Below are 8768 nucleotides of genomic sequence, written 5' to 3' on the forward strand. Positions count from 1 at the left end.
ATGTTCGGTTTCAGTCCGTAAAAAACAGCAAAAAAGAGGATCTAAATGATTAAGTTCAGTGAAAACCGGCCGAATTGTTGCCCATGAAAACCTGCACGTTTCCGACATGACAACTGGAAAACAAACTGTTCATTGCTTGCGGCTGGAATCTGAAAACCTGTTGGGAATTTTGTAAATGAAGAACTCCAGCGTGAGGACTTTCTGAGCTTGAAAGAACTGCTGGACCGGGCGACGGTTGAGGTCTTCCATCCAAAGCACTTGACGGAATATCTGAGCAAGCCTTTAACTGACAGCTTCAATAATACCCAAGGTAAAATTCGGAAATTCATCTGGCGTTTCTGCGGATGATGACGTGAGCTTTCGTTTGTTCCGTGCTTTGTACTCTCATAAAGCACGCTGTTTAAACCAATGAGAGCGCGCGTTATATAGAAACTTTATTATAATATTTAATACATCGGTATCTTGACTTAAATTTGGTACTGTACTTCCAATATGTGTTCCACTTGCTAATTTATTTTTGTCAAAACCTGTGAGATCATTAAAATCCGATTTTGTTAAATCAAGTCTTACTTGAGTCGGCAATACAATTGTGACTCTGAATGTTGTTGCATTAAATTTCAATGATATACTGTCTTTCTTTATTATTCGTTTCAGATAGCTATCAAAATCGTTGTAATTCCATACACCAGATAGAAACTTGATACCTTTAAAGTTTGATCCATTATTGATGCTATATGTTATAGGAGGTAGTGTGGCCCAGTGGTTAGGGCGCTTGCCTTGAGATCCGGAGATCCCGGGTTCAAGACCCTCTCTGACCACTCTTTGAATTTGATCCTGGCAGTCCCTGGTTCAACGTCCGAGCTGCACTTGTAAATAGCCAACTGGTTTGCCTACGGCCAGTTGGGATTCTTAACAGTTATCCGTCGTTTTGTTGTGTTTCATTGACCCTGAAAAGCCCCTATGGGGAGCGGTCAAATAAGGATGTATGTGAGAGTATGTATGTTTGACTTTTGTATGATGGATTGATGTTGAACCAAGTAAAACTCATATTAATGATCCTATTCAAACCAAGCTGATATTCATTATTTCTTGGTAAAATTATTGGTCTCGTGAATTTTGAAACCAAATTTTCAGGTTTTTTAAAAGGTATTTCTTTAACAGAATAGCTTGATAATACAATTTCTCTATCCATATATATATATACAATATCATCACCTTAAATTTCAAAATACTTTTTGTAGAGTTTATTATGTTGTGATTTATTAATTGTTCACATTTTTAGCAATGTATCTAATATAGTAACTCCCATATTACGCATATCAATGCTTATATTACCAGCTCTTCATTTTTTTCGGATTCCAGAACCTTTCATTGTTTTGACTTTATTTTCATAATGATTTATGTATGCATTCAATGTCTATTCTCTTATTTTCCATTTGTCTCGTAACTCCTGTAATTTTACCACATTTGAATTGTTTGGTGACACGTGATTTATACCTTTCAATTGATTTCTTCTTGTTTTAGCATCATTAATAATCTTGTTGAGAAATTTCTTGTTGATTTAGTACCTTTTCAACAGAATCACAATTTCGAATACGAAGATCATTTAATATCTCATTGTCCATATCTTCATCGCCCTATCCATAATCAACCTCATCTTCCTTTTCATATTTAGGAGAAAGATCTTGTGTTTTAGGAAAATATTGAGGATCAACACTAATTAGTTTTTTACCTTCCAATATATCTTTTAATGATTCTTCATAAGTTGGTTTCTTTGGTACACGTTGTTTTTCTTGCCGTGGTAATACTGTTTCATCAAATAAATCATCAAGATTCATGTCTTCAACTTCATCAATTTTATACCCAGAAAATGCTTTCCAATGTTGATTTGTGGTCCAAGTGGATTAGGAAAAACAAGCACATTAATGCATATGATTTACAATTTGCCTTATTATGACAAAATCTATTTGTATGCTAAAGACCTTGAACAATCAAAATATCAAAATCTGTCAAAAATGTTCTATACGATAAGTAAGGATGTTGGTTATGATATTATTGAAGCAAGTAACGACCAAATCGTACCAGTATCTGAATTAAGAGATATTTATCAAAAGCTGGCTATATTTGATGATTTTGTTTGTGAAAAAAACCAAAGGCCATCGATTGATTATTTTATACGTGGAAGGCATAGAAATTGCAGTGTTATTTATTTGAGTCAATCATATTACAAAACGCCAAAGGATATCAGATTTAACTGCTCTCATTTTTGCATTTATTAATTCACAAACGACAATGAAAAATCATTTCTTTGCAGCGAAAATAATATTTCAAAAGATCAATATGAAAAAGCAACAAAAGATCCTTATTCGTTTGCCTATATTGATAAGCCACAGAAATTTACAACAAATAACTTCAATGAACAAATATAAAAATACACCAATTATATACATGAGTTGTTCAAACGGTTCATTAGAATCAACAAGTACACAAATATTTGAAGGAATTCCTGGAGTTGGTTTTAAACTAACTTCTGATGGTAATTATGATATGGAAAATAAAAAGCTGACGAATTTAAAACCAGGCACAGATGATGGTGATTTTTTAACCAAAAAACAGATATACGATCATATTAAGTCAAAAGGAGGTGATTCAAGTAGTCCTTCTATAGACTTAACTGATTATTTGAAAAAAGATGGTCAATTGGTATGACGGGTCATTTGTAAATGAATTATAATCGAATAGAAGACATTGGTTATCCAAGAGATGGGAAAAACGACCCTATTCCATATCAATATTTCAGTCAATGGTGCATGAAATTTGATGATGATAATATTAAAGTTGATGTAAAAAATCCAATTAATATGGGAAATAAAAAAAATAACTGGGTTACAAGATCCTGTTCATCACAAACATGCAGCAACAAAACTTTACATTGATAACTCGATGGTGTCAAAAGCAGATAAAACAGAGCTGAATGATCATATTTTAAAAAGTGGTTTGACAAGTAATCTTGATATGAAAAATCATAACATTAATAATGTCAAAGAGGCAACATCAGGTCATCAAGCTATCAATTTTACTCAATTAAACAATGGAATTAGTAATTATTTGCACTTAACAGGAGGTACAATGAAAGGAGATATTGATCTAAACGGTAACAGTATAATTACACCCACAAATAGTTAGATTCTCAAGTCTTCTTCCATAAAGACTATAAGCCGTAGGCCCCATGTAAAGAATATCATGCATGTTCACAAGTTCCTCATTAGACGTTGAAGAACCCACACACTATTCGAGAAGCGTACTGGATAAAGTTCGCGAAATTGTGGCTGTTCTTTGGGAGTGTATGGGCGGGTGGGTATAGCAGGTCCACCTCAGCTAAATAGCTGCCAAAAATTCAACCTGCTCAAGCAAATAGACAACAAACAAACAAACAGAGAAAGAAACAAACGCAACATTCATTGCATGTACGAGAAAAACTTTTGATCAACCTATTGCGCCTCAAATACGAATATGGAGGGAAAACGCGATCTCCTTGCATGCTCAAGGCTGTATAACAAAGAGGCTTGTAAGAACTGAACTAAAATAAAAGTCCCAACCCTGATAGTCGCTATATGCTATGGCATTGAATTAATTGATGAGAGGTTTGTAAACATATGACAGGTCGCAATTTCGCCACATTCGTTGATGAGCAGTTTCATCGATTGTTTCAGTTGAATGAAAAACGTTTTAGTCGTGCATATATATTACTATGGGGACAGTTGTCCAAATGCCGCATTAGCGAAAGAGGCAATTGCAGCGCGTAAATATCACCTTGATAAAACTTCCAACCCGATAAGCAGATTTAGACGTTTTAAAAATTGTTTTTACTATTGCCAATAGGCACCGTGGAAAACAGCCAAGGGATCGCAAAACGAGATGTGAAACGTTTAAAGAGTTCTAAGCTCGCGTAGTAAATACCCTTTATACCCTACCGGCGGTTTAAATAGCCGTAAATAGGTCGGTCATAGACTACACAAAAAATAATGGACAGTATTATCACAAAGAGTGATTGTGGTATCAAGTATTAGATATTACGTATTTTAATTTTTAAAGCCTACAACTATAAATGGTTTTCTCTTGTTGTTGTGTGAGTATACTCTCAGTGCATTGGTGAGGAATGTTGACAAATCTTCTGGGTTTCATCATTTCCCGCTTTAAGTAAGGTTTCAATTGTATTTAAACGATGTATCTTTGTAATTTTTTTCACTCAACAATCAGTTACGTTGTGTTGCTTTGAGTTGCAATTTGTATTAAGAGCATAGCACTTAAAAAGGAAAGTTTATATTTTACGTTACATTCCCTTAAGCAAAGGATTAAAACCCACTGACTTGCAAAATAATTTCATGCGTAAACAATGCACATCACCATTGTGATATTCACCGTCTCTTGCAAAAGTAAACACGGGCGCGGCCCTTTTAAGTTAGTGTTCTTTCCTTATTTTTTTACTGTAAAATATGCACGGAACACAAGTTAATAATAACGATATTTTCAAGCCGTTAGCTTTCCTTTTGTTCAAACTTTCAATGGTATACCATGATGACCCGCTGTCTGTAAATAAGGTAGATTCCATTGACAACATTTTGCAGTGAATGGATCACATTGGTGAACAGTTGCAAATAAGAGTAAGAAAGGCGCTGTTGTGATTTGTATTATTTCTGGTTTCACATTGTAAGTACTGCAATAGTTCAGTATGATTGAACACTCCCAGGTTTTTCAAAGCACAACGCCAAAATTAAGCAAAAGGATGGTGATCAGTATACGGTGCACTCTCACCTGTTATATTAAAAAGGTGCAGAGTCTTTCATCCAGCACACCTACGCGGACCGAAACGAAAGGTCCTCTTTAACAGTACAAAAGATAGGCGTATCACCTTTGAAAGAAAAATCACATCCTTAATTGTCCTTGGATGATCGCAGGTCAACCTCCTGGTCTCGTGGCCTTTCAGGGAAAAAGCTCTTGACTAGTGTTATCTGTCAGCTTAAAAGGAGAAGCTCAATTTACCTCTTGTGTGAGATAAAACCATTTGAAGCTGTTCAAAATAGTTTGGGGGAACATGCCCTTGACTCCTCTATTCAGCAAGAAGCAACTGCCTACTACTCAAAACCATTTTGACTAGGCTGACTCCAAGACCGTTAAACACTCCCAAAGGAGTGTCGCAAAAGACTATTTTGAGACAACTGAGAACTGTCTTAACAATCCCTACTACTCTAGGATGTTAAATTTAGTACTACACTTTCACCGTAGTCACCATCATTACTTTATAAACGTAAAACACTTGTTACTGATAAATGCTGTCAGGGTGTTGAAGGACGCAATGCAGATTTCAAAATGCGCCATTATTACTTTGTTCTGTAAGGGTTGCTTTGTGGGACGCTGATTTGGGTCTTCTTTTGTAGATTTACAAGACAAAAAAGGGTAAGGGTGATGGCCTTTAAATACTGAATACATAACGTGACAAGGAAAAAAAAGCTTTTTTTCTTAAGCCACGTAAGAGGATTTTCCGTTGGTAAAATTACAGATTTTTCTCGCATTTTGGTTGTAAGTGTTGTAGAAAATCACAAAGGGAATAGCAGCACTTGGTCGTGTTTGAAAAGTTCCTCGAAAGGAGACCTAAGTTCAAGCTGAGTGAAAGACAAAGAAAGCACCCCGTTTGTTGTATCAGGGTCCTAGAAAAAAGAGATGGGACTTTTAGCCGTGGACTATTAACTCAGGAGGCCAAAATTGAACAAAGTCAGGTATCAACCAAGACACTCACAAAGTACTTACAAAGAAGAAAGGACTTATCACCTGAGATCATCACAAGAAAAGAGTTTCATTTGCTAAAGATATGAAATAGATCTTTAGCGGGGAAATTTTGGAAAAAAAGCAAATTGCTGTCTATTCTACTTACCGCGCACCCGCGGCTCCTGCATATGGTTGAGTACTGGTCTGCCATGTGGAAGGTCGTAAATTCGACTCCAGCCGGGCCAGCACCCAGCGTCTTAAAATAACTGACGCGAAAGTGCTCCCTTTGTAATTACCCCCGCAAATGGTTAGATTCTCAAGTCTTCTTCCATAAAGACTATAAGCCATAGGCCCCATGTAAAGTTTATCTTGCATGTTCACAAGTTCCTTATGAGACGTTGAAGAACCCACACACTATTCGAGAAGCGTACTGGATAAAGTTCGCGAAGTTGTGGCTGTTCTTTTGGAGTGTATGGGCGGATGGGTATAGCAGGTCTACTTCAGCTAAATAGCTGCCAAAACTTTAACCTGCTCTAGCAAATAGACAACAAACAAACAAACAGACGCAACATTCATTGCAGGTGCTGTACGAGAAATACTTTTGATCAAACTATTTTGCCTCAAATACGAATATGGAGGAAAAACGCGATCTTCTTGCATGCCATTGTATCAAGTATTACATATAACTTAATTTAATTTTCAAAGCCTACAACTAGAAATGGTTTTCTCTTGTTGTTGTGTGAGTATAGTCTCAGTGCATGGGTGTGGAATGTAGAAAAATCTTCTGGCTTTCATCATTTCCCGCTTTAAGTAAGGTTTCAATTATATTTAAACGATGTATCTTCGTAATTTTTTTTACTCAACAATCAATTACGTTTTGTTGCTTTGAATTGTAACTTGTATTAAGAGCATAGCACTTAAAAAGGAAAGTTTATATTTTCCGATGCATTCCCTTAAGCAAAGGATTGAAATGCACTGACTTGCAAAATAATTTCATGCGTAAACAATGTGATGTTCACCGTCTCTTGCAAAAGTAAACACGGGCGCGGCCCTTTTAAGTTAGTGTTCTTTCCTTATTTTTTTACTGTAAAATATGCACGGAACACAAGTTAATAATAACGATATTTTGACGCAGTTAGCTTTCCGTTTGTTCAAACGTTTAATGGTATACCATGGTGACCCGCTGTCTTTAAATAAGGTAGAGTCTATTGACAACATTTTGCAGTGAATGGATCATCATGGTGAACAGTGGCAAATAAGAGTAAGAACGGCGCTGTTGTGATTTGCATTATATCTGGTTTCACATTGTAAGTACTGCAATAGTTCAGTACGATTGAACACTCCCAGGTTTTTCAAAGCACAACGCAAAAATTAAGCAAAAAGATGGTGATCAGTATACGGTGCACTCTCACCTGTTATCTTAAAAAGGTGCAGAGTCTTTCATCCAGCACACCTACGCGGACCGAAACGAAAGGTCCTCTTTAACAGTACAACAGATAGGCGTATCATCTTTAAAAGAAAAATCACATCCTCAATTGGTCCTGGATGCTCGCAGGTCAACCTCCTGGCCTCCTGGCCTTTCAGGGAAAAAGCTCTTGAGTAGTGTTATCTGTCAGCTTAAAAAGAGAAGCTCAATTTACCTCTTGTGTGAGATAAAACCATTTGAAGCTGTTCAAAATAGTTTGGGGGAACATGCCCTTGACTCCTCTATTCAGCAAGAGGCAACTGCCTACTACTCAAAACCATTTTGACTAGGTTAACTCCAAGACCGTTAAACACTCCCAAAGAAGTGTCGCAAAAGACTATTTTGAGACAACTGAGAACTGTCTTAACAATCCCTACTACTCTAGAATGTTAAATTTAGTACTACACTTTCACCATAGTCACCATCATTACTTTATAAACGTGAAACACTTATTACTGATAAATGCTGTCAGGGTGTTGAATGACGCAATGCAGATTTCAAAATGCGCCATTATTACTTTGTTCTGTAAGGGTTGCTTTGTGGGACGCTGATTTGGGTCTTCTCTTGTAGATTTACAAGACAAAAAAGGGTAAGGGTGATGGCCTTTAAATACTGAATACATAACGTGACAAGGAAAAAAAAGCTTTTTTACTTAAGCCACGTAAGAGGATTTTCCGTTGGTAAAATTACAGATTTTTCTGGTACTTTGTTTGTCAGTGTTGTATAAATTAACAAAGGGAATAGCAGCACTTCGTCGTGTTTGAAAAGGTCCTCGAAAGGAGGCCTAAGTTCAAGCTGAGTGAAAGACAAAGAAAGGACCTCAGTTTGTTGTATCAGTGTCCTAGAAATAAAAAAAAAGATGGGACTTTTAGCCGTTGACTATTAATGCAGGAGGTGAAAATTGAACAAAGTGAGGTATCAACCAAGACACTCACAAAGTACTTACAAAGAAGAAAGGACTTATTAGCTAAGATGATCACAAGAAAAGAGTTTTATTTGCTAAAGATATGAAAAAGATCTTTAGCGGGGAAATTTTGGAAAAAAACAATTTGCTTTCTATTCTACTTACCGCGCACCCGCGGCTCCTGCATTTGGTTGAGCACTGGTCTGCCATGTGGGAGGTCGTAAATTCGACTCCAGCCGGGCCAGCAACCAGGGTCTTAAAATAACTGACGCGAAAAAGCTGCCTTTGTAATTACACCCACAAATGGTTAGATTCTCAAGTCTCCTTCCGTAAAGACTATAAGCCATAGGCCTCATGTAAAGACTATATTGCATGTTCACAAGTTCCTTATGAGACGTTGAAGAACCCACACACTATTCGAGAAGCGTACTGGATAAAGTTCCCGAAGAAGTGGCTGTTCTTTTGGAGTGTATGGGCGGGTGGGTATAGCAGGTCCAATTCAGCCGAATAGCTGCCAAACATTCAACCTGCTTAAGCAAATAGACAGCAAACAAACAGAGAAAGAAACAAACGCAACATTAATTGCACGTACGAGAACTACTTTTGATCAACCTATTTCGCCTCCAAGACGGA

The sequence above is a fragment of the Montipora foliosa genome, chromosome 10 (assembly GCF_036669935.1).
Source record: "Montipora foliosa isolate CH-2021 chromosome 10, ASM3666993v2, whole genome shotgun sequence".
NCBI classification, from domain to species: domain Eukaryota; kingdom Metazoa; phylum Cnidaria; class Anthozoa; order Scleractinia; family Acroporidae; genus Montipora; species Montipora foliosa.